The sequence below is a fragment of the Oryctolagus cuniculus genome, chromosome 6 (genome assembly GCF_051225735.1).
Source record: "Oryctolagus cuniculus isolate XC-2025 breed Fujian yellow rabbit chromosome 6, ASM5122573v1, whole genome shotgun sequence".
NCBI lineage: Eukaryota > Metazoa > Chordata > Mammalia > Lagomorpha > Leporidae > Oryctolagus > Oryctolagus cuniculus.
In genome coordinates, this window is record NC_142872.1 from 23,530,641 (window position 1) to 23,556,714 (window position 26,074).

The 26,074-nt window shown below is 59.2% G+C and overlaps 1 long non-coding RNA gene across 9 annotated transcripts in view; it reads right to left on the bottom strand.

The window, feature by feature from the left end:
* Positions 1-25,411, bottom strand: part of LOC149126052 (uncharacterized) — a 237,920-nt gene extending 212,509 nt beyond the window's left edge. For 3 of the 9 annotated variants that reach the window (XR_016236100.1, XR_016236105.1, XR_016236104.1), the window contains exons 1-2: positions 24,664-25,392; positions 375-463 (exon numbers count right to left, since the gene is read on the bottom strand). This is a non-coding gene — a long non-coding RNA (uncharacterized LOC149126052). Of the gene's footprint in view, positions 1-374; positions 464-24,663 lie in introns of all 9 variants that reach the window. The other 6 variants (XR_016236103.1, XR_016236099.1, XR_016236102.1 and 3 more) reach the window with 6 other exon arrangements.
* Positions 25,412-26,074: the final 663 nt, after the last annotated feature.

The window sequence follows — 26,074 nt, forward strand, 5'->3', positions numbered from 1 at the left end:
GGGACAGAAGGGACACTGCACAGGGAAAGGCATGGGGCAGTGGTGGCAGAGGCCAGAGGCCTACTCTCAGCTCTGCTCAGCCCCCTGCCCCTGGGGAGGACTTTACAGGGTCTGCATTGCCCACTCTGGAACAGCGGAAGTTGGACCACATGATCTCTTGGGGCGGCCCTCACCCTCGTGCACACGGTTGCAATCCCACCGTCACCGTCCCTCTCCTGGGCCATGGCATAAGCCCCTCACACCTAGGGTCACCACTGGGCCCCTGCCTCCTGCAGCCTGCCCTCTGTACCGGGCCCAGGGCAGGCCCGACCCCTGAGGATCACTGCTCTCTGTCCTGAGAGTGTGTGTACTTGCGCTGCTCTGCGTCCCCTTACCTCCTTTTCTTCCACGAAGACAAGAACCTGGACCAGGCCTAGCCAGGGGCCACACCACCGCACTCATGCTGGACAGGAGTGAGCTGTTCCTGAAACAGAAGAAAATAAAAGGCATGCACAGCGCTGGATGGCTCCTCTCAGCCTGGACCAAGCCCCCGTCCTCTCCTGCCAGTTTTGTGCTGGCCTCCGCCACCATCGTCCAGGCTACGCCTGTGGGAGACACCACGACGCCTGCCCCCAGATGCCACCATGCTGATCCCTGCAACACGGGGGTGATGCTCAGGCCCCTGTGGATTGCGGAAGATTGGGGACCTTGCGCTGGAGGCATTATCCTGGGTGACCTCCAGTGTGGACAGGGGGCACAAGCTCATCTTGTGGGGCCTTTTCCCAGCTGTGGTCCCAGATGTGACAATGGCAGGGGGTTGGCGAGCAGGGGGTGTGAGGGTTCCAGCCCCCTGCTGACTCAGACATGGGGGCTCCGCGTGGGGATCTGAGGCAGGGGCAGCCCAGCAAGGGTGAGCGGTGAGCGGGGAACCGGGGCCTGGAGCCTCCAGAAAGGACTGCAGCTCTGCTGACGCTGTGATTCCAGCCAAGGTCAAGGCCTTTGTCAGACTTAATGACTCACGAAACTGTAAAATAATTCATTTGAGGTTTTATAAGGTGCCAAGGCTGTGGTCATTTGTTACAATAGCAGGAAGCGAATCCACTTCTCCATCCGGTAGCCTGACGAAACCTAATCAGATCAGGCGGCTGCTCTGCCGACAACCCCAGGGGTGCAAACCAGCGTCTTCCCCAGGCCCCTGCAGGTGACCCCCCACATCCAGCCGGCTGCCCCAGCACAGGGGCATGGATGACTGCCTTGGCCTGGAGGCGCCTGTGAGGTCCCCTCCCTGCCTCCCCCGTGCAGCCCAGGCTAAACATCACAGGTTGAGAGAGACCTCTGTGAACTCCCCCACGCCAAGTGCAAAAGCCCCTTGCAGGCCACCCCACCGGCTCCCGGCACTCGGCACTCGGCACTCGTCACCACCTCGGCGGGGTTTGTTTATCGTCGGCTTCCCCACCCCCAGTCGCTACTGAAAGGCAGGCTCCAGGGGTCTATCTCTCAGAGCAATGAGTACTTGTTCCAAGTGAGACTCCAGCCCCATTTTGCAGGCAGCAGCCTTGTGCATGCATTCAGGGGGCCCACAGCCGCAGCAGGGCTGCCTCTGAACTCCCTCCAGCCTTGTGACACCCACTAGGAGCCCCAGGACCCGGCTGCTTGGCCACGTCCACCCTGAACAATGGCCATCAGGAGGGCAACCAGCGTGGACAAAGACCAGAGGACCGGCCCCATCACTCCCTGCTGTCCTGGACCCCCTGGAGACAGACAAGGGTGAATGATCCGCTGTCTGCCCCTTGAGGTCCAGGGACCGCCCCCTGCCTCTGCAGTCCCCCACCTGCCCATAGGGCGGCCTCCACCCCATGCCCCCAACACGGCAGCCACCAGCCACAGAAATGTGAGGGACATGCACCGATGTGTGTGAGTCTAAAATACACTTGCATTTCAAGGTCTGTACAAACCAAGAATGTACACATCTCGGTCGTGGTTTCATAGATTGATTACAATGTTGATAGTATTTTTGATAAAAGGGGTTAAATAAAAAGCATTATTCCAATGAATGCTATCTGTTCCTTTTGACTTTTTTGACACAGCTGTGAGAACACTTGCAATTTCATAGGTGGCTGGCGTCGCATCTGCACAGGCAGTGCCGACCTGCAGGGCAGAGCTCCCTGGTGCGCAGTTCTAACCACGAGCAGGGTCTTTCCTGTTCCGTGTTCTGGCCCCTCCCCAGAGGGCCTGCACCTGCCTGAGCAAGCTAGACACCATGCTCTTGCCTGGAGTCAGAAAGTGCCGGGCTCAGCGCCTACGTGTGGAGCTCAGGGCCCCTGCAGCCTGGGCTCAGACGTGGGCTGGAAAAGACAGCCAGGCCTGCTCCATGCTAGCCGCTTTGCCAGATCTGGCCTTTCTGCACACGGGCACCTGAGCCTCACCACCCCTGGCCCAAGTGGCTGAGCTGGAGCCCTGCCCCTGCAGGCTGGATCACAGCCATTTGGAGCCCCACGTGGGCGCCCCACATGGTCCATTTCCAGCTGCATTCCGCGCTCTGGGTGGCAGGTGCCCACACACAGGGACGTGGGCTGGTGGGGAAGTGCCCCGAGGTGGGAGCTGCAAATAGCTGCAGATGCAGCACTTTGTCTTTCGGAAGATGAGCTCCCATTTCTGGCGCTAACGTCTTCCAGATCTATTGCCCTTAAAACACCCTGGCCAGACGGCCGGCGCTGCTGCTTTTCTCACACATTCTGGCCTCTTCCAAGGCTGCAAACCGCAGGCCTGCTGGGTGCAGACCGCAGAGCTCCAGCTCTGAGTGGAGGCTTCGGAGTCTCAGCCCGAGTTTCAGAGTAGTCTGCAGCTTCCCGCCAGAGCGGATTATCTGAGAGATGACTTCACTTCGTTCTGGGTCTGGGACCTCAGCCCCCATCAGTGCCCAGCGAATCTGCGGAAGTTGCTGTGGACCGAGCCCCCGTGCAACCCCCCGGCTGCAGCCGCCAGAGGCCATCAGATCCCCATCTCTCACGGCTTCCTCCCAACCCTCCCTTGGCTCAGAGTTTCCTTGCTTCATTTTCACGACTGCAAACCATCCTCTTACTAAAATTAACTCTGGGGAGCCGGAGCTGCGGGCGGCAGGTTAAGCCGCCACCTGCAACACCAGCATCCCATAAGACTGCTGGCTTGAGGCTCCAGCTGCTCCAGCTGCTCCACTTCCGGCTGCCGCTAATGGCCTGGGAAAGCAGCAGCAGATGGCCCCAGGACTCGGGACCCTGCCACTCACGTGGGACACCCAAACGGAGTTCCTGGTTCCTGGCTTCAGACTGGCCCAAACCCAAGCATCACAGGCACTTGGGGATGGACCGGCAGAGAGAAGCTCTCGCTCTCTCCCTGCAATTCTTTCAAATAAACAAAGTAAACCTTTAAAAGCAAATCTTTGAAAAATTAATTAACTCCCTGAATTCAGGGCGTGGCACAGCTGGCCCTACAGGTTCCCTGAACAGACACCCATGAGGTCCTGTATCTCTCTTCTAGATGACATCTTGGGGTTCAGTCTTGAGGAGCTTTTTCCCCAGGAACCCCAGGCTCTGAGTAAGAAGTAACGAACACCTGCACACAGTCCCCAGACCGATGGGTGTCACTCTGCCACCTTCACCACTCCTTCAAGGATTCCACATCCCAGACCAGCTGAAGGAGGACCACGGGCCTTAGACTCCTAGCTTTGGCCTTGAGGGCCACTTGAACTTGAAAGACATCCTCTGCTCCCCGGCTGGGGATCTGGTTGGTGTGGAGAAGGGACAAAAGGACAGAGAGGCCCCTTAGGTCCACCGTCCCTCTTCCTGCCAAGCCCACTGCCACCAGGCATCTAAGTGTGTGCTTAGAAGTGGAGGCACTTGCCGGTGCTGTGGCTCCCTAGGCTAATCCTCCGCCTTGCGGCGCCGGCACACCGGGTTCTAGTCCCGGTCATGGCGCCGGATTCTGTCCCGGTTGCCCCTCTTCCAGGCCAGCTCTCTGCTGTGGCCAGGGAGTGCAGTGGAGGATGACCCAAGTGCTTGGGCCCTGCACCCCATGGGAGACCAGGAAAAGCACCTGGCTCCTGGCTCCTGCCATCGGATCAGCCCGGTGCGCCGGCCGCAGCACGCCAGCCGCGGTGGCCATTGGAGGGTGAACCAACGGCAAAGGAAGACCTTTCTCTCTGTCTCTCTCTCTCACTGTCCACTCTGCCTGTCAAAAAATAAAATAAATAAAATAAATAAATAAATAAAAAGAAGTGGAGGCACTGGAGTCAGAGATGCCTAAGCTCCCGGCCCAGCTGCCTGGCTGTGTGGCACCGAGAGCAGGGAAAGGCGGCCTGTCCTGCAGAGGGGCAGTGAGCACGACAGGGGCGTAGAGGTGTCTGGGAGCTGGCAGGGAGGCAGTGTGTGGGGAGCCCTTAGCACTTCCTGCCGGCACCCGGTGGAGGCTGCTCCTGGGCCCACAGGGTACAGGAACGGGTAGCTGCTGGGCCCGCGGGGTCCGGCACTTCCAGGCCCAATCACCCTGTCTCCTTCTGGAATACCTGCAAGCACAGGCTCCCCACTGCCCTCTACAAAGAGCCCCTAAGACAGCAGTGGCAGCTGCCAGGATCCTTGGGGTCAGAGCCCAGAGCGCCCCACCCAGGTCAGGGCTGGGTTTGTGGGCTTTTAGGGCCTCTTTCTCATGGCCGGTGATGACTGGATAAACATGCTTGGCCAAGTGAGAAAATTCAGTACCGAGAAGGCGGGGGGAGGACTCAGGCTCCCATCCAGAGAGCACATTTCAGCAGGAGCCTCTGAAGTCACCACGGCCCTGGGGTTGGCGTTGTGGCGCAATGGATGCACTCACCCAAATGGTGGGGTGGCAGCTAGAAACCCCAGTGAGCAGGGGACCCGTGCCGGCTGGAAGAAGGTCCTGGACACAGCCCAGGGTACAGCTGACCGGGCGCTGGCTGTGCTCAGACGTGGCTGTCCCAGTGGGTACAGAGAGACCACCGAGAGCAGTACCAGCACCCACCCAGAGGGCCCAAAGAGCCCAGCATTCCTGGCATTGGATGAGGAGGCAGGGCCTCCAGGGAGGGAAACCGGGGCCCGGCTCCAGGGGAGCCCAGCACTCTGAGAATCCACCACAGAGAGAACGAGAGCTTAGGGATCCGGCTCCCTCTGGAATTTGAGGACAAAACACAATCAGAGCCACGGCCAGGCTGGAGGACAAACATCATGGTCCCGGCAGGAAGGGACTTGGGCTCGAGGATGCTGGGGTGAGAAATGCAAAACACCCACGGCGCTAATCCCACGCTGTCCCAACTTCGCATCCCTGGGACTGGACCGGGGATGCCTCCGTGTAAGCCTCTGGCTGCGAGAGATCAACACTCTGCACACACTGGCTGCAGACCCCACCACAGCCTGCAGGGCACGGCTTTCCCACATGAAGCCTTTCCTTCTCGTTGACTTCTCCAGCCTCCTTCCCTCCCGCTGCTCCTCTCCATGGCTGACCATCCAGTGCACAGAGTGGCAGTGCTCTGGCCTGCGTCAGAGCTGCACAAACCACAGACGGGCCGACGCTGCTCAACCCACAGCCCCCGCAGACCTGGACGCCAAGGCCCAGGAGGGCAAAGCCAGGAATGTGGCTCCATCTCAGTGTCTGTGGCACTGAACCCAGGCCTGGCCAACAGACCTGTGTCGTGAAGGACCCCTGACCAACTCCAGGGGGGACCTCTAAAAGGAAGTCAACACGTGTGTGTGCCCCGAGAACCCTTCTGAAAATTCCCAACCCGACACAGAAGCTAAACCTTTGCCCTGTAATGCATTGTCTGTGCAACAATAAACTAACAAGCAGGAGCAGGTTCCAAGACAACAGGTAATGTGGACTTGCTAGAAAGTGATACTATGAGACACACCAAGTTATAAAACAGCTTTTGGAAATGAAATGATAAGAGCAGGCCCACACAAATAGATGGCTCAGATCCCAAGGTCACGAAGAACAGACAAGAGACACAGACAGAAATGCCCCGAGCAGCACATTCTGAGTGACAGGTCAAGTAGGCTGAGCGTCCACGGAGAAATCATAGACCGAGACCTACGACAAACACCACGCAACAGCTCAGCCGTGGAGGCTCCCGTGGCTGCCACGACCAAGCGTCTCGGGCTGCAGGGTTTCAAACAGAAGGGATTCCCTCCCCGTTCTCCAGGCCAAGCCAGAAAGGAAGGTGCGAGCGGGGCTGGGCTGTCGCCAAAACCCCGAGGAGAACCCGTCCTTCAGGGCTCCGTGCTGGTGTCCCCGGCCTGCCGCTGCCCCGCTCCACGCTCTGCCGTCGCCGCGTGGCCTTCTCCCCATCCGTGCTCAAGCTTCCCCATCCTTCCAACAGCATCTGTCAATACCCGAGGGAGCTCGCAGTGGTGCCCACATTACATTCCCAAAGCGTCTGTTTCCAAGCTAGGCTACATCCCTGGGGCTGGGTTCCGACGTCAGCAAGGGTGCAATTCCACCTGTAACAGAACCCAGTGGCAAAGCAAGGAGATACATTGTCTCTGCAAGTGTGAGAGTCGTGGAACCTAACCCCAGCCCTGACACCTTTAATGGAGACTTTCTCAGGCCCCAGGGTTACTCTCTCGACCTGAATTTCTCTGTAAAGAGTGACCCATTCCGTCATGGGAGTGACACGAGAGCAAAGGCAGAGCCGACATCTCAAGGTCAACATCTCAAGGTCTGAGAGCTTTGCAGGGACTCCCAGGCCCTGAGCGAGCAAAGTAGCACCCAGACAGACCAGAGCCCACTTGGAACATTTTGAGACACACAGCCCCTTACCACCAACCAATCCAGGAAGGTCATCCACACCGCAGACCACCCAGAGGCCCCCACACAAGCAGATCACCCACTGCTAACTTGTCTGTACTACCTGTAATCTGCAGAATCCACCCAGGGTTGCAGCGTGGGACTCAGCCATAGCTGCCCAGATCCTGGCTCTGGCATTGCAACTCAACCACTTCCTCCGCTGCTGCCCCCACCCCAGCCCCTCCTCCACATCTGGACTGCTTGTTTGGGGGGTTCCATAGCAATTCGCCCAGCCAGCTTGGGGTGCTCCTTAACAGTGGCATTAGGTACAAGATGTTGGCCTTCTGGCTCATGCACACCCACATCTCAATCGCATCAGTATTCTCCCCAGGTCCTGCAAATCTCTTTTATTCTGCTCACTGCAACTCATGATTCATTTCTGGTTTTATTTGTTTATGTACTTGCCCTTTCTTTGGTCAGCTGGACTAAGAGCTTTGCAGACTTTTTCAAAGTCCTAATTATTGATTTTGCCCATCGATACTCATTTCCTGTCTTATTTACTCAGCTCTATTATTGCTTGCTTCCTCAAATTTCTTGTCTTCCATCTTGTATCTCTAAGATTTTAACGTAGATGATACGGCCAGGCAGGTAGTGAGCCACAAGGAGCTGAGACACAGCCAGCAAGACCGTGTGCCAGAGCCCGCACGGTCTCAAACCCCACCCCTTCCACTGATCAGCGTTGCTGCAGCCTGGGCTCGCCCTTGCCCCGTCATGCCTCTGAGGCTCACCTCCCCTCACACAGGAAGTACCACGTGCACGACACGTGTGAGCGCCCTCTGTGGAGACGCCATGACACCGTCCTGGAGACTACCGCGCTCAAAGAACCCTGCCCAAATTGTACCCCATTTGCATATTCAGTTAAGGCACCACCCTCTGCCCAGTTTCAGCGGGGACAGCTGCTCCTTCTTCATGGACACAGGTTGCCCACAGGCATGTCTGAAGGTGCACTGCCCCTTTAAGTAAATCTCACCTTTCAGTACTCCTATCTACATCTCTGCTTTGAATTCCTCTTCCACTCAGAGACAAGAACTCGGAATAAACCCAGCAAGGGGACCCTGCCTCCCCACAACAGACATTTTGATTACTCTGTGTACGCGTGTGTGCACACGCATAGGTTTAATCTTTCACAGATCTAGAATAATGCAATTTTCCTAAATATCCTGTTTGGGCAACATCTCCTAAGTTTTGCTACATTGTACTCTTTTAAATGATTCCTGTTTTCGTTCTGCATTTTCTTCATGGCTCAGCCCCGCATGGTCAGCCTGAGGCACAGCTACAGTGGGAGGGCACTTGTCAGGCGCCCGGGTGCAGTCTCTGCTCCAGTGCTAATCCTAGATACACAGTCAGGGATGCAGCCATGCTCACTCCGGCCACACGCCTTAGCCACATAAGCCACATGCAGCCTGCCTCGTGGGACACTCTGGCTATAACATTTCTCTTTTGAAAGTATTGGTTTAACAACCAGTGTATGGCACAGCAGGTTAAGCCTCTGCCTACAATGTCAGCATCCCATATGCACACCAGTTCAAGTCCCAGCTGCTCCACTTCCAATCCATCTTCCTGCTAAATACACCAAGCAGTTGGGCCCCTGACACCCACGTGGGAGACCCAGGCAAAGCTCCTGGCTTTGGCCTGGCCCAGACCCGGCTATTGCAGCCACCTGGGGAGTGAACTAACAGATGGAAGAGCTCTCCTCTCTAACTCTGCCTTTCAAATAAAGAAATCTTTTCTTAGGAAATATCAGCTTTGATTGCAAGCAAGCTAAACTTCCATCTCCAAAGAGAGACTGCGTTCATAAAATGGAAGTTCTTCAACTCTTTCTCCCCCTCTGCCGGCCTGCCACCCTTAACAGCTCTCCCGTCCAGACACCATGCACCTGCTCCGCTCTTCTGCTTCCAGCTGCGGCTCTCTGGCCTCCCCACTGTAGTTGTGACTCAGGCTGACCATGCGAGGCTGGGTCCTGTCAGTCAGGAATGGGGGCGGGCTATGGAAGACGGGTCAGTAATTCCGTCCCCATCACACCCACTCCCCCATCAGGCCAGTGGCTGGTGGAGATCTGTGGCCTGGGAGCCTCTGATGGCCTTTGAGTACAAGACAGACAAGAATGCGGCCTGCCCTTGGCTCCCCGCCCTTCTCCAGTGCCTCCAGGAGGCCCAGCCACCCTCCGAGCATCACCCCCCCCAGCTCCCCCCTGTGGCTTCTTCAAAACACAGGGTCCGCCTCAGTGGGGCCGCAACACAGACCTATGGCTACACACACTGTCGTTTTTAAGCAAGGTGAGACTGTAACTGTGGTTAACTACTCCAACGGGGTTTTCCACGCAAGCCTCAGCCTGCATCCCAACCACGCCCCTTCCCGCACTGTCTGCCCAGCCACCATCCCAGACGATGCCCGAAAAGACTGTGACCCCCAAAGCGCTCAGCAACAAGAACCTGGAGGGGAGAGCTGCACCCCAGGAGGTGGAACGGTGCTCGGTTCCTGCCTTGGGTGTGCCTGCCTTCCGCCACCTGGCTGACCGCTGACGTAGCAAAAAAAGCCTTGCTTCTGCTACATTCATGTGCTGGAATCCCCCTTCGGTGGGTAGGCGGCCTGGAGTGGGCTTATTTCCCACCCTGTCTGCCCCAGGCCTTGGCTTCCTGAGATCTCTCAGCTCTGCACCCGCTCACTTGGCCCAGGGCTGTCTCCTCCCTCCCACCACCACCAGCCACTCCCAGGGGCTGGACAAGGAAGGAGAGCCTCTGGCCACCTCCGTGAGGGGCTCAGCCTCACAGCCAGAGATGCGAGTGAGGCTGAATCCCCGACCCTGCGCTGAGCGCTTGACGTGCCTGCCTTGGTTCATTCAGCCCTCGCAGGAGACACAAAGGTTAGCTGGCTGCCCACAGTCCCGGCCTGCGGCCCCGGCTCCAGGCTGCTACTCTCAGGCTCCCAGCTCCCAGCCTTGACACCATGCATTCAGGAAGGGCGTCTCAGACCCGCCCCTCCACTGCTCCCAGCCCCGCCCAGGCCTGGGCCTCCTCTGGAACCCAGGGGTCACCGGTCCACCTCGACTGCTCATTAGTTGTTCACTTGCCACTAGACAAGGAGGCAGATGGATTTAGATCATTTGCTGCTCTATTCTCCCACTTAGAAAAGGACTGAAAATTCAGAGTGTTCAACAAGACCGGTGGGATCAATGGAGAGACAAGTGGGGGCGGGGAGGGACTGAAGGATGGGAGAACAAATGGACGGGTGGGTACATGGATGGACAGACAGACACATGGACGGATGGATGCACGCACGGTTGGGTGGATGGATGCGTGGACGGACGGATGGATGCTACATTCGGGGACCGTGGGGACTGCTAAGACACTACACCTGCGGAGACGACAGCGGGCTAAGGATGAGGATGCTGGTGACGGGCTGTGGGTGGAGTGCGTGCGGCCAGCTCATTGGCCAGCAGCTGCTCGATGGACACTGCTCAGCGAAGCCTCCACGGACAGCAGCTCTCAGTGGAGGGGCTCGAGTTCTGCCAAAGGTTATGAAACCAATACCGCGGTGAGCCTCGTCCGCATCTGCCTCGTCTGGGCCTGCCACAGTCTTGAAGCTGAAATGTCACACTTACAGGCTGAGGCCACCTGCGCCAGCTCACCTTTCTGAAGCATCAAGAGCCATTGCGTTTGCCCCCCGGGGACTGTGGGCCCCTGATGAGAGAGATGTTGACCACAGAGCAAATACGCCCCAGGGGAGGTACAGCCCAGCAACAGCACAGAGTGGTCATGGTCAGGGCTCAGGAAGCCTCAGGAAGTCCTGGGGGCCCCATCTGGCTGGGACTGAGCTAAAGAGGGCAGAGGCCATGTGGGGAGCTGCTTAGGTGCCAGGTGGGGATTCAAGCAAAAGGAGTGGGCATGTGTTCAGCTCACAGTGACATTGCTGCAACAGGAGCCACCTGCTTGGGGACGGACAGCTCGACAGGAGGTGGGGCTCTGGCCGGAAGCTGCCCTTGACCTGACGTGCAGGGACCTGCACGGTGGAGGGTCAGCACCACCAAGAGTTCAATGCCCGAGGTGCTGCTGCCTTGGTCACAGGCTTCTGGGAGATGGAAGGGGGCGGGCACTGGCGTGGGCTGAAAATGACAATCTGCTGGCGAAGTTTTCTGCCTACTTACACTTTAGCGATCTGGATCTCCGACAGTAATTTGAATATTAATCATTTTGAAAAAAGCACACATGCAAATATTTTTCCTTCTAAACACCTGTCGTCGAGATCCTGATGAATGACCTGCTTTACCTGGGGAAGCTCAGCGGGACGAGCCCTGTTCCTCGCCCTGTAGCCTCCTGCCTTGCCGAGGGTGGCATGCGGAAGCGTGGAAGCCCCCTCCCGGGCAGGCCTGGGCTCTCCATGCCGTTCCCGAGGTCCAGCAGATAGAGGACAGCCCGGCCCCCCGGCTGCCTCCCCCAGCCTGGCCAGCACGCTCTCCCGAGGATGCAGACCGCCCCTCCCCCACTCCCTGATGCCTCCCAGCACAGAAGCTGGACCCGAGCATCTGACCCAGAGTGGAGAACAGGGAAGTGGGTGACGACGTGACTCCCAGGCAGCGGGGAGTGGGCAGCACAAGGCAGCATGCACCCCTGCCCTCCGCAGCCTCCGAGGAGGGAGTGAGAGGGTGGGCTGGGCACACATCCCCTACCCTAGCATCTCAGGGCCGTCTGGCTGGGACTCCAGGGAGAGCCCCCCCCCCAATCAGGGCAGCCAAGAAGCTCCTGGACACCAAGGATGACCATTGCAGCACCTACAGGGACGACGTCAACGGCCACAGTGGGAGAAAAGGTTAACGATCCCTGTGGGCCAGGCCCCATTGTCCCCCTGCTCCCACACCAGGACACCAGGGCTGTCATCACGGCAGGGAAACATGACGTCTAGAAAGGCCCGCCTCTCGCCCAGCAGCAGTGCCAGACTGACCCTCGGTCTGAGCCAATCGCCTGCAGCGTCGCTCTGCTACCCTGGACCCCTCCCCTTCCCCTCTCTCCCTGACATGCGGCTTGGTCCCTGCTCCCCGGCCTCTACTCTTCTGTCTGCCGCTTCTGGTTGTCCTTCCTAGATCCTCCTCCCCCTGCTGCCCTGGGCAGACCCCCACCCCAGCCCAGCCAGCAGCCCTGCTCCACATCCTCACCCTGACACTGAGGTCCTGCTGGACCTGACATGTATGTGGGGATGGCTTTATGCAAGCAGGATTGGAGGACTGTGTCATTCCTCCCCGGGGCCTGTGGTGAGTCCATGCCATGGCCAGCATCGTGCCAGGCAGAGACAGAAAGCCACCAGGCCACCCTCTCTGTCCCTGGTCTGAGATTCTCAGGTGCCCCCCCATGGGGCCTCTGCTCTCAGCTTCTCAGGCAGATGGCCACACCCCAACCAGCCCCTGGCTAAAAGTGACAGTCCCTGGGACAGGAGACCCTTCACCCAAGCCAGAGCTGCTCCTGGGGAAAGAGGCTCAGACAAGGGTTGGCCCACGTCTGGCTGCCCCAGGGCAGAGTTGGCTGCTCCTCTGAGCTGGGGGTCACTTCTGTTCCACCTGGGGTGGGCGAGGAGCCCTGTGCACCTCCAACCCAGCCCTGGGAGGACGGGCAGATGGTCCACTCAGCAGCAACAAAGCTCACCCTGACAAAGTCGGCGCCCATCACCCCTCGGCCCCAGGGCAGACGCGGCCTCCTGGCATCAAGTTCTGGGTGCCACAGCAGCCTGTGCCAAGCCCCCTGCGGCATGGCCAGCACCTGCCTCCATGCCCCACGGGATGGAGAAGCTGATTTATTCGGATGTGTGACAGCTAACTGGCTTATCTAACTACAGTAAAATAAGTTTCTGAATTATTCATGTGATATTTGAGATCATGATTGTGGGAACAAATTAGCTTCCAAAAAACTAGAAATGAAGGCAGCCTCGTTAATAAAGCATTTTAGGCAGGAGAGGCAGGAGAGCAGGCATGTAGGGCTCCTGGCTCAGAGCAGACTGGTTGGGGAGCCCCATTCCCAGGGCTCCCCCAGTACAGGCGTCACACACAAAGCCCCCGGCCCATGGCCTTGGCGTGGGCCAAGCCGTGCAGGTGTCTCCTCTTTGAAGATGGCTCTGCTTGGGCCTCCCAGGTCCCTACTACTCCCCTGGGGTGTCTCCAAGACTGGCCTTCCACACCTGGCCAAGAGCATGCTTCCTGTGCCATGAGCCAGCCACCTTCTCACAGGCTGGCAAGATCGACGCTGGCCTCCAGGTCGTCCTGGGCTGCAGGGTGTGAGGCCGGGAGACGCAGCAGCCTTGCTGTGCAGCTACTCAGTCCCTCCCCGGTCCTGAGGAATCTTTTCTCCGGGCAGGGTCACTGGAGACCCCACACATCAATCACACTGCAGGCCAAGCCTCAATAGGGCGGTGGTGAAGCAGGGTCAGGCCACCAGTCTGCGCGCCTCTCTCTCTCTGCCCCTCTCCCTCAGCCTCTCTGGCACACGGAGGGGATGACACGGTCCCTGTGCGTGGAAGACTCAGTCCCCACCTGGGAATGAGCACAGCCGGGCATGCACAGCCCTGCCTGGGAGTGGGGAGCAAACCTGGGCAGGGCAGGCAGCGTCCCCGGGCCCCGGCGTCCTCCTCTGGCAAATGGGCCAGGCAGTGCCGGACACCATGAGGCCCCCTTCCAGGACTGCGGTGAGCAGCCATCTGCAGGAGCTTGCAGGCGATGATCCCAGCAACACAGCAAGCCCGAGCTGCCCAATGCCCGCGGTCTCCTGACAGCACAGCCGGCAGGTGCGGTGTCTCACAACAAGGCTGGGTGCAGCCTTGGCCATGATTCCAGAGCTGACAAAGAAACCGCCAGGCCCCTGTTAGAAGCTGTGCTCACAGCTGCAGACCCGCGGTCCCTTCCAGCTAACAGCAGGGCCTGCCAGCTGCACCCCTAAACGGGCAGGCACAGTTACAATGTGGACGGAGGGGAGACCCAGGGTGCCAGCTGAGCCGTTCACATCCTCCAGGCGACAGCTGGCCTTGCAGAGGGATCCTAGGTGGGGTGGGGTCACCTCATCACTGCCCTCTCTGTCAAACACAGCTGGGGGTATTCAAGTGTCCCCTGACCCCTCCTGGAACCTCGGCGGGTCAGAGCCAGCCCCTGTGAGCATAGCATGTGGGACACCCACAGACCACCCACTGATGGGGGAGCAAGCCCAGTGCCCAGATGCAAAGGCATCCCCACTCTCAAAGTAAGCAAACGTGCTCTTTGAAAAGAAAGTATCGGGAGCACATGTGAAGTCCCTGGGGAGGACAGGAGGGGGCATCTGCCTCCAAGGCGGTTCCCAGGCAGAACACACGCACCCACCAGCTCAGCTCACCCCACCACATAGGCAATGCCCAGCTGCCGCAGGACCTCCAAGCCACAGCACCCCGGGGGCCCCAACTCACCAGCACAGGCAAAAATCACTCCTCTGTCCTCACAGCAAGGGCACGCCCACTACACCCAGACACAGGCAGGCACAGGGATGTGAAAGGCTGGGGTTGGGGTTGGGCAGAGACCAGTCCCCACCCACACCACTGCAGGCTGTGGGGGAAGCTGGATCTGTCGGTGAATGGCTCCCACCCCACCTCACAGCCTGCTAGCTCCCTCATCACCTCCCCCAGGAAGCCTTCCCTGACTTTGGTCATGACAAGAAGGCTCATCAGGTACGGGAGGTCACTATGGGCAGTTACCACCATTTCAATGAACGCACGCTCATGAGGGCAGGTGCCCCACTGGGCTCACTGAGCATGCTCAGTTCACACTTGCGGAATGAGTAGGTGAACAATTACAGATGTCCCTGCATCCTCAGGCTCCCAGCGGGGGGTGGGGGATGGTTTCAACGCCAACTGCAGACCCCGGGTAATGAGGACAAAGACGAGGGACCGCGACCTGCCAGGCCCCCAGTACCAGGCACAACGAAGACAGAGACAGCTCCACGGGTGGAGCCTGACGCCCTGATGGTGGAGGCAGGGAGCAGCCCGCGCAGTGTCCACACAGCACCCCGGGAGCCCATGCTACACAGGACAGAGCACAGCGCCCTGGTCCAAGGGAGAGCATGGTGGGGACCACAGATATTCAAGGCCACATTGTCAGGAGCCCGAAGCGGAACAAGAGCCTGCACCTGCCCACTGGGCCAGGGCAAGTCCAGGAGGGGCAAAGTAGGCCGCCAGCTCCCTGTGCCGAGGGGCCGTGTATTTCTGTAACTGGGTTTGAAGATCAGCAGGTGCAGAGCTTAGAGCACGGCTGTCCCCTAGGACATGGCCTTGATTGCTGAGCCTCATTTTTAAAAGGAGGGGATGGGGTGAGGCTAAGTCACAGGCTATGCAGGGTGTAGATCCCACAGCCCATGGTGCCAGACTCAGGGTCAGGGTGGACAGCCTGGCCATGCCCGCTGAGCCGGGCATGCTGGAGCCGACCGTGGCCGGAGCCAGCGGCCCTGCCTCCCACTGGGGCACTGCAGCTACGGCTCTGCCTCCCTTTGCTCCCCCTCTTTTCAGCACTCTGTCCTCTGGCTGCCTTCTTTTTTTTCTCCCCTGATGGCCCTGAGAGACAGGCGGCGCTCATCAGGTGCGGGAGGCCACAGGGGCCAGAGGTCTCACCCAGGGTCACCGAGTACATTCATGGGGGTAGGGCCTGGCCCTTCCCCTGGCTTCATTGCTCAGGGTCCTGGGTCCTACAGAGACACTGGGGCTCTCAGAAGGGGTCAGCCAGCCCAAGACTCAACCCTGAGCAGCAGGAGACATCACAGCTCACTGTCATCGGTCCCCATCTCCATCCCGAGGTAGCCAGGCCATGAGCAATCAGGACGAGCACGCTGGAGTGCCCTTGCCGGGAGAAAGGAAACGACACCCAGAAGGATCAGGCCCTCTCTCACAGCACCTGCACAGGGGGCAGCAGCGCTGGAGGGCCCCGCCCTGGCCAGACAACTCAGCTCCAGGCCAGGCCCCCGCAGCTTACACACATCCGCAGCACTCAAGGGCAGGAGGGCCTGGGCGTGCAGGGAGAAGCACCAGCCCCTCCCGAAACTCCATTCCCCGTGCTACCCACCAAGGGGCCTTGCGTGCTGTCGGGGTCTCAGATCCCCCACCGAGCGGCCGAGAGGCCCCACAGCAGCTCACAGCATTGCCAGCAGGGCTGAGGGATAGCACTCAGGGGGCAAGGTGGGGCCCATCCCTCTGCCTTCTTCTGTCTTCCAAGCACCAGGACCGGCTACCGGAGCTGACCCATGGCCCAGAGAGAATGGCCGCCCAGCCCTGGGTCACAGCTCCCAGAGGCCATGCCCATTCCAGGCAGCAGCTGCCCTGGGACTGCCTGCCCCGGCTCTCCACAAGCCCAGCCTCCAGAGAGGGCCCAGGCACGGCCACAGCCCTGCTCTCCGCGAGGTCGGGTGCCCCACAGGGGAAAGCTACTAAGAGGATGTCTGTGCCAAACGCCTGCAAGACAGATGCCTTGCACACACGTGCAGGGCCCAGAGGCCATCCCGCTTCTCCCAGGGACCACGGGGCCACCAGCAGGAAGTTCAACAGGCAGGCAAGAGGGCACAGACACATCTTCTGAGGCCAGCGTGGAAGGGCCCGGTTCCCCAGAACCCCAACCTCATCAGCCCAGTGTGGGCTCACTGGGGGCCCACGGTGCTGGACCCACACAGTCACCGCTCAGATGCTGTGCTCCAGGGCTCTCGTTCACTGTGGACAGCATCCCTGGCTTGTGCAGAGCCTGGCCCGCCCCTCCGCCTTTTCACACCTCACCCACCCTTCTCCTACCTAGCTCAATGCAGGAAATGTTCCCTGGTGCCTATGATCAGGGGCCTCGTAAAGAGCTCTCCCCTCCGCCTGATGGATGAGACACTACAGTGAGCAGGAGGGGCTGGCGCTGTGGCATAGCGGGTAAAACCACGCCTGCAGTGCTGGCATCCCACATGGGCACTGGTTCAAATCCCGACTGCCCCACTTCTTATCCAGTTCTCTGTTATGGCCTGGGAAAGCAGTAGAGGATGGCCCAAGTGCTTGGGCCTCTGCACCCACATGGGAGACCAGAGGAAACTCCTGGATCCTGGCTTCAGATCAGTGCAGTGCCAGCCATTGTGGCCATCAGGGAGTGCAGATGGAAGACTCTCTCTCTCTGACTCTGCTTCTCAATAACTCTGCCTTTCAAATAAATAAATCTTAAAAAAAAAAAAAAAAAAAAAGCACCATTGTGAAGCAGGAGGGACTGGGGACCGTGACCGGTGTCTAAGGACAAGTGACTATGCTCCACGTCACAGTCAGCCGGGGCATGCTGCAGCCCCAGGGCAACAGAGAGAGGGAGGGAGAATGAACCTGTCACCAGGAGCGGCAAGGTGTGGGACAAGAGGCCAAGAGCAGTCAGGGGGTGCAGCAGCGTGGGGAACGGCATCCCCCGCAGATACCCTCGGGCTGCAGCGTCCCCCGAGCGTGTTCGAGAGCAGCCCAGGTTCCTAGTCAGAGCCGGGCTGCACTCCTGGCTTCGCCACTTTCAAGCGTGGGACACCAAGGAAGCTTCTCAGCCTCTCTGGGCCTCCATCCCCTCCTCTGCAAAATGAGGACCACCACACACCTGCTTCGTGGAGACAGCAATCAAGCAAGATCTCCCACCCAGAGCACGTCACCTAGTGCCTGGCCTCTGACGGTGGCGGCCATCCTGGTGGTTGTAGGAACAGGCCGAGCTGTCGCTCAAGGCCTCACGGTGCAGCGGGCAGGTGGCGACAGTGAGACCATAGCAGCACAGGAGCAGGGCCCATGGGAAGGGTTGTGACACAGGGAAGCCGCAGGCAGGGGTGTGGTGGCAGGGGGCTGTGTCCTCTGCCTTCTTCCCTCCGAGAAGCACAGGCGCCTGAGCTGACCTTCCAGGGCTGATCCCCTGCAGGCTGGGACAGCTCTAGGTTGTGTGACCGAATAAGGGATGGACCTGCCTGGTGCCGAGCCCAAGCCGTTCAGGAAACGCACCGACGGTGGTGCCGCTGCGTACCCCAGGTCCGAGGCGGCTCAGAGCCGTGTGCACCAGCCTGGCTCGGCCTTCAGTGCTAACACACAGGCTGGCGATTCGCACCAGGTCTCCTAGGGAACCAACCTCTGTGCCCCACACCATCTACAGAGCCCCAACCAGTACAGGCGGCCTAGGTCCAAGGCCTTCTGCTCAGGGTCAGGTGCTCCTGATCCAAGACCACAGGTGCAGCCAGGACAGCCTTTTCCATAGAGGACGACTGAGCACACGGCTGGCCTCTCCAGACTGCACTGCGGGCCCCTGCAGCAGTGGCACGCGACCCGATGGGACAGCCGCTGCTTCAGTATACCCTCGTCTTCTGAGAAGTCACAGATCTGTAAGCACTGTCACCCGAGCTCCTGTGTGTCTCAGGGAGCAGGCGAGCTGACTCCAGCACGCTCCCCGGAGCGCTCTCCCTCTTGCGGCCTTTCTCTGCCTTTCAAAATGAGATCGTCAAATCAGGCCAGCACCGCCACCACTTTTAAATTTGTCTTTCACTCTGGATTCCAGTGACTGCTGGGCAGACAGGGTGCGCAATCTGAAAACAGTTCCAACTTCAAGGTTTCAAAGAATAACGAATTAAAACTGAATTAAAACTTGTAGTCGTGGAAACTTCAATTTAAAAATCCAAATCTCTAACTCAATTGAAGACCATGCAATTAAGCAAATGAATGGCTAATGAAATGATTATAAAGCACTTTGCAGAAATGTTATGTAAATGCAGGCGGAGAATAACAAAACGTGATGACAGTCGCTTTGCGAGCGCTTCCGTTCCCGGACACCGGGCCCTGGCATTCAGACACATCCCTGTCTTGACGGCCCTGAGCTGCACCCACAGCGTCCTGCCCGGGAGGCAGCTGAGATGCAGAAGCTGAGCCACACGTCAGAAGGTGGCCCCTCAAAGCCGCCGTCCCCAGCAAAGCCCCCTGGAGCCACACGGCTCTGCCACCTCTTCCCAGGCCCAGGCAGGCGGGAGCAAGGACTCTACTCCCCAAGACCCAGGAGGCCACGTACATGACACAAACAGCCACAACATGCCGCAACCCTGGGGACCTGGAACTTCCCACAGGCAGCTGGGCAGAGTGGTGGCCCCGGGAGAGTTGAGCCTTGTCTGCTCCAACCAGAGAATCCTTCTCGGAGATGGGAGGGGCCCAGGAGGGAACAGGAGAGCAGAGCCAGCCAGGCACCTCGAGGAGCACCCGTGGGGTTGGTGGGGCCAGAGAAGCCGCATGAGAACAGCGCAGCAACACCCTGCCCTCACTGCTGTGTCCAGGCCCCCAGGGTTAGGTCACGGCCCCCAGCTCTTGGGACCCTCCTGTCCCCACTCTGCAGCTCCAGCCTGCGGCTCCACCTCTGCCAGGTAAGCTGGGGGCTGTCTCCCCAACAGCCAGGTTTACATCAACTCAAGCCACTCCAAGTCAACTTGCAGAGCTGCCCCCACGGTTTATTTCCTTTTGCTCCCGAATGCCTGATGCTTGGAGCTACCTTGGAGCAGACATTTTGTCGGCAAGCAACGGGGAGCTGCACGTGGGTGATGCAACGTTCTGGCCCGCGGGCACCACTGGACTGTGAGCAGCACCTAACGGAAGCTGCTCTCCGAAGGGCAAGAAAACATCCAGGATGCAGGCTGCGTGGGCGGAAGCCACAAAGGCCCCAGAAGCCCCTTGCTTGAGCACATGTCCACTGGAGGGGAGCCTGGCCTTGCTGTGGAGAACTTTGTAAATCCTTGGCAGGCGTGAAAGTGGAGAATGCCTCCGGCGAGGTCCGAGAAGAGCTAAGGAGAGGAAGGGAGGCCCAGAGGCCCCGTGGCCATGGGCTGCAGAGATCTCTATTCCACTGCCCACAGTCACTGTTCCCCTGGGTCACGGCTTTGACACGGCAGGGGCACAGAGGCAGCTGGAGGCACACGCCACACTGGGACACCCAGAGCGGCTCCCAGGGCAGAGACTACCTGTACCCCAGCAGGAGCACAGGGGTGGGAAGGTGCAGACAGGTGCTGGCCCTCAAGGAGGATCCTGGGACCCCTCAAGGATTTTAGAGCCATGCGTCCAAGAGGGACTCAGGCCAGCACCATGAGCGGAGGCCCTGGTGTGATCCCTAAGCAAAGCGCTTTCTATGCTGAATTGCACGCTGCGCTCACCACCCAGGAGGTGAATTTTACTATCCCCACAGGACAGACAAGGAAGCTAAGGCAAAAGAGAGCTTAACAACATGACCAAGGCTAGTCCTGGGCTAGCCTTAGACAGTCCAGGCCTGCAGGAACCTCAGGCAAGCCTGAGTGTGGCACTTGTCCAGAACTCTGTGACGGGAAACACCTCCTCCCGGGAGCCTGACCCACCCTGCCTTGATATTGCATCCCACCAGGAAGCTGAGCTTGGCCACCATGGCTACGGCTGACCCAGGTCAAAGCCAGGAGCTTCATCCAGGTCTCCCACAGGGGTGGAAGGGCCCAAGCGGCGGGGCCACCCTCTGCTGATTTCCCAGGCCATTAGCAGGGAGCTGGATAGGAAGTGGAGCAGCCAGACAAGAACCAGTGTCCATACAGGAGGCCAGTGCCACAGGCAGAAGCTTTGTCCACCACATCACAGCACCGGTCCTCACGTTACCCATTTAACTCTTCTGTGTTTGAGCTTTCAACAACCAGTTCTCAACACTGCTCCTTCAGGCATCAGGCATCTGCATAACACAAGGCTCGTTCACCCAGGAAGGACTCACCTGGGCTTTGGGCACAACTCCTTAACACATTTAAAATGGGATGAGATTTAAGATTAGATCCCCTTGTCCTAATGGGAACTGTTGGCCCCAGGCAATCAACCCTGGGCCTGGCAGCACCTGGCAGTGCCATGGGGGCTGTGCCCCTCTCTGGTGGGATATCCGTGGGCATCTAGCCTCAGGGAGGGGGCCAGGAGTTAGGTGCAAGGCCCTGGTGCACCCTCAGACCCAGGCTTCCACCTGGGAGGCCTCCAGCGACCTTGACTGGCAGCTCATCCCTTCCTGGGCCTCCACAGTGTGTCTGATCAGCCACATAAAGTGCTCACAGCATGAAGTTCTATGACGGAGCCCTGTGTGTCACGAGAGGCCACCCATGTTTGTTCTCAGTGAGGAATAGTTACCTTCCCAAAACATCAGCCAAATTTCACAGCCAAACAGCCACTCCCGCCCCAGGGCTGGAGAGTCACTGCCCCAGGTGCTGGGCTGCTTCTCCAAAGGTCAAGGTCAACCAGTGCTAAAGGCAATGTCTGCCCATCTGGGTGCTGGTGCAAAGCCGTGCACCTGCTAGGCAAGTCTGCGGGGCTCTGAGCAGTGACAAGCAGTCACACACAGTAACAGCACCCCAGTGATGAATGGGTATTGTTTTAGAGGTGCATACTGAATGGGGTATTTCATCTGAAATATTTCAGAAAAAAGACAAAGCAACCATGGGAAAAAGAACAGAGGTTCCATCTGGGTGATGGGCATGTCGTTGTCTGGGACATCATTCGCTCTACTTTTCTATATATACTTATTTACATACATATACCATTAAGGTTTGAAATAACATTAACAGGCAAAGCTTGGTGATTGCTGACACCTGCTCCGCCCAGTGCACGAGTTCATCCTAGGCACAGGTGGGAGACAAGGACCTCAATGAACTAACTGGTGTATCCTGGCAAGCACCAGAGCAGAGAGCCCATCCCGGCCCCAGGTGGGGAGCAGGCACCTGGACTCTGTGTCAGAGATGGCCCCCGTGGCCTACCCGGCCCTCCCATTCAAAATCTCCCCCAAGACTGGCAGTGTGACTTCTGCACACTTTCCCATTCTTGGTAACTGAAGGCAGTGACTCCACCCTTCCTAGGGCCAATAACCTAAGCTACCGATCGACTGCCACCCATGCCTTCATTTATCACTGGTCACGGTTCAGTTAGTTGGGTGGTTGGGTGTTTCCCAAACTCTGAGCTAAATAATGGATGAGACTATTGCTACTCCTGTATCAGTTAGACCTGAACACCTGCGGAGACTCAACTGCTGTTGTTTGCTTGCTTCCATCACAGCGTAAATCCAGAGGGCCAGGTGTGGAGCGGGCAGCTTGGCCCCTCCCAGCAGCTCAGGGTCTTTCCCGCTGTTGTCCCACCATTACCCCAGGACCTGCTGGTCCTCTTCCTCGGGCTGCTGAAAGCGGGAGGCATCTCGGCCAGGAAGCAGCACCCATCACACCTGTTCCTTCTGGGGCTGCAAATGAGTGCCCCGCCCCCAGGCTTGGAGCAGAGGAGGATGGGGGGGCAGTCAGCCAACTCTGCCACACGAGGTACAGGCCCCCAAGGTGCTCACAGGCTAGTGACAGAGTCCCTGCTGTATAGAACAAGGCAACGCGTGCCCTGGTGGGGGGGGGGGGTCAAGTCCAGTGGGAGCCCAGCTCTGGGAGGGGGTGCCCTATGCCCCCAGGAGCCTCCAGGAACCCAGACTGGCTGGGACTCTAACACACGAAGCCCACAGGAACCAGCACGGGCAGGATGGCTAAATGCTGAACAGGGCCTAAGGCAAAGCAGAGGGAATACACCAGACAAGGGAGCTGGCTGTGTGCGCTACCCAAGGTCCTCAGCGCTACCCAGGGTCCTCAGCACTCGGCAGGGCCTGGCACAGAGCCAGAGCTCCAAAGGTCTCCATCACTGGGATACGCTGTGCAGGCTGATGGGGTGCAGAGAGGGGTGGATGGCCCTGAGGGTCCCAGGCCCTCCTTAAAACAACTGTGGTGGTGGAGTGTCCCTGGACTGCAGTAGAATGGATGACAGCAGAGGCCTGGGCTGAGAGGGACACAAATGGCCTCCAGGCAGCAAGGGGCTCCCGGGGACCGGGGAGCCGGCCAGTTCCTTGCCTTCTTGATGCTCATCCCTGGCGAGTTTGTCCTCATTCCCATGCTGCCTGCTCCAGTCTCTGGACTCCCAGGGGGCAGGCCCTGCACCCCACCCCCACCCTGCCCAGGTGGTCAGTGCAGAAACACGGCCCGAGGCAGGCGGGTGGGCAGTGTGCAGAGTGGCAGGTGTCCCCTGTAGCTGGGGTGCGCTTGTTTCCAGCCTGAAATTTCCTCAATGCCTCATTCACTTCCCCCTCGCTGTGTCCTAGCCGAGCGCCCCAGAGGCTGGCTTCCTTCTGTATACGTCAATTGGCACCTGCCTTCAGTGGCTCCCTCGGCCTCCTGCTGCACCCTGACCTGGTGCCCCACACCCCCCCCCATAACTCCCAGAACACCCTCCATGTCCCCACGAAACACAGGGACACCCCACAGCGGCTGGAGGATGCGGGGTGGAGAGCAAAAGGACCCAGACACCGTCAGGAGCCTCCACGGCTGTGAGGTCCCCCATAGGACATGCCAGGCCCCCGAGAGCTGCCCCCTGCATCCTCCCCCACCCTGGGGAAGCAAATGCAGGACCCTTGGGGGCTGGGAGTCACTTTTCATTCCAGTGAGCCCTCAAGCCCGCGTGCAGCCAGCCTGGCCTTGGACCTGTCCTGGCAGCCTTGGAGCCTGGCCAGCGACTCGCGGGCTCCTCCCCCGCCAACACCAGACTTCCTTGCTGTCCATTTACCCTCTTATCGATTTTGCTATAAACCCACACGCCACTCCCCCTGCAGGCCAGAGGGAGACGCCTCCATCGATTATATTGGAATAAGGTTTGTTGGGGAAAAGCGAAACGCCTAAACCATGGGAATGAAGCGAGCTCTGTGAGGGTTCATAAATCACCGGGGATAATGCTGCAAATGAACAGAGCTCCTTAAACACCCAGAAAATACTGCGCCACCAAGCAGTTCCGACAAGAAACCGCAACCCCATCAATAACGGTTACTGCTGTTTGGTGTGCGACAGAGGACGGCCACGTCTGTCTCCTTTGCAAAGTTCCCTCAAAGTCACTTTGCCCACATGGTGCTGTGGCGGCCTCAGGTGCAGCAAATACAGCCCGGTTATGAGCAGTCGTGTCAGCTCCCACGGTTCACTAATCACAAACCGTGCTGTATGTCACCACACCCCACGTCCGCCCCTAATCGGAATGCATGGCTGTCAGCAGCCAGGGGAGATGAGCGGGGGTCAGAGCAGCTCGGCTTCTCCAGAGCTGGAGGGCTTGCCCCTGCCCTGCTCCCACCTGCAGGTGCAGGCCCCAGGTGAGTGGGGGTGGAGGGCGGGGCTTCGGCAGCAAACATTCTCATTTGGCTGCCCTGGGAGGAAGGTTGAGCCCCTGGGAGCTGCCTGCTCAGGTCTCACCCGACAGACCAGAGAGGACCGGCCCCATGGCTGCATCTCCAGCCTTCCCCCCAACACCCTGGCCAAGTCCCACCTCGCGCCCTGGGCTGGGCCTGGCACTAGGCTCCCAGCCTAGTGGTTGCAACCAAAAGCCTGCCCCTGGGAGCCGCCCACCTGAGCCCAGCAGCGTCCGGGTGAGGCAGGAAGGAGCAGCCGAGATGGCTGTGGCTCCAGACCAGCGCGTCGGCCTCCTCCAGGCCCCAGTCCTTCTCAGCGGCCTGTCCAGTCATGCACCCCGGGCAGAGCGCAGGGAACAACAGGGCGCCCTTCTGCTGGGGGGGTGGGGGGCAGCCTCTGGGGGGCCCACACCGCAGACTGCTGTGTGCAGGGCCCCAGGCATGACTCTCAGAGGCCCACGGCAGACACCACGGCACCAGCCATCAGGAGGTGGCAGGAGTGATTGCTAAGAGAAGTGAGAGCAAGGTGTATGGTGAGCCCAAGATGGCCGAACACCCGCCAATCCCCCTGGAGGCGGCTCTGGCGCCTTCTAGACAATTCTCTTCCTGGTGCCTGACTTTGCTAGGCCGCCGTAATGAGGGAGCCCAAAGCAGCGCTGCAAGCAGCAGAAATTTACCTCTCATGGTGCTGGCTGCTCCGCGCTCCCTCCTCCCCTGGTGGCTGCCGGAGCCTCCTGGCCTATGGCTGCACTGCGCTCCTCTCTGCTTCCGGCTTCACACGCCCTCTGCTCCCGTCAGCGCCCTCTCTGCTGGTTCCAATGTAGACACTTGGCCCTGAATACAGGGCGCACCTGCTGGCCCAGGAGGCTTCCTCCCTTAACTGAAGGAGCCTGCAGAGAAGGATCGTTTTGTCCCAGTAAGGTCCCAGTCCCAGGTCCAGAATGCAGACCTATCTTCCCCAAGGGCGGGGGACCCTGCTCCGCTGGGGCCTGGCCCATGCTAACATTCAGGTGGGCAAGCTCATCTCTGCAGGACTGTGCCACCTCTAGATAACAGCCAGGACATCACATAGATAACAACCAGGACATTACACATGATCTCGCTAAGGCACCCACTCCACGGGAAGCAGGTCGCCGTACTCTCAACGCTCAGCCTGTGAGCAAACACACACCCAGAGCGGGGGCTTCCAGGAAGATCAGGGGGCCCAGGTCTAGAGCCAGGTGAGCATGAGGTGCACCTGGACTGTCTGGGCAGGAGGCAAAGGACCAGGACTAAGGAGTTGAGACTGGAAGACCCACGAGACAAGCTCCACGGGCCGACTCAGACTAATGTAGCACTGAGAAGAATGACGGTCCCGGACTCGAACACGTGGTGACACTCCACTGAGGACAGCAAGGAGAGAAGACGAACCCCGCCCCTCCCAGACAATGCCCACTAAGAACCACGGCTGGACACTGAACGGTGAGGAGGAAGGCTTTAGGGACAGGATGGTGACAGATCCCACGGCACCACCCCATGGAAGACTTGGGATTTGTGAAGGGGAAGGCGTGGTGTGAGGGTGCAGAGAGCTGGCCATCACCACCTCAGGGCCAGAGCACGGTGTGGGTGCCGAGTTGGGGCTCGGTCTCAGGTGCAGTGCAGGTAGGTGTCCGATGAGAGTCGAGGCTCACCCTGGGTCAGGGTTGGGACCCAGATACGTGCTGGGGCCAAGCCGGGGCTGCAGACTCCGCCTCCCCCGGCCCGGCCCGCACGGCTGCACCCACGTGGTGTGCTCCGAGCTCCTTGCAGTGCCCGGATCCCTTGATGAGCACTTCCTCCCCCGGTGCTGCCAGGGCTGGCCCAGGAGCTCTGTCTCCAGGCCAGAGAAGCGCTCTTCATGGTCAGGTTTTCCTTTCAAAGCACAGGGTCGAGGCCTTGTGGCGAGGCAGGTTAAGGCACTGCCCGAGACGCCAGCATCCCATATCCGAGTGCTGGTTAGAGGCTTCTCTGCTCCCCTCCAGCTCCCTGTTAATGCTCCTGGGAAGGAAGCAGATGATGGCCCAGTACCTGAGCTCCCACCACCCACGTGGGGGACCCAGAAGGTGCTCT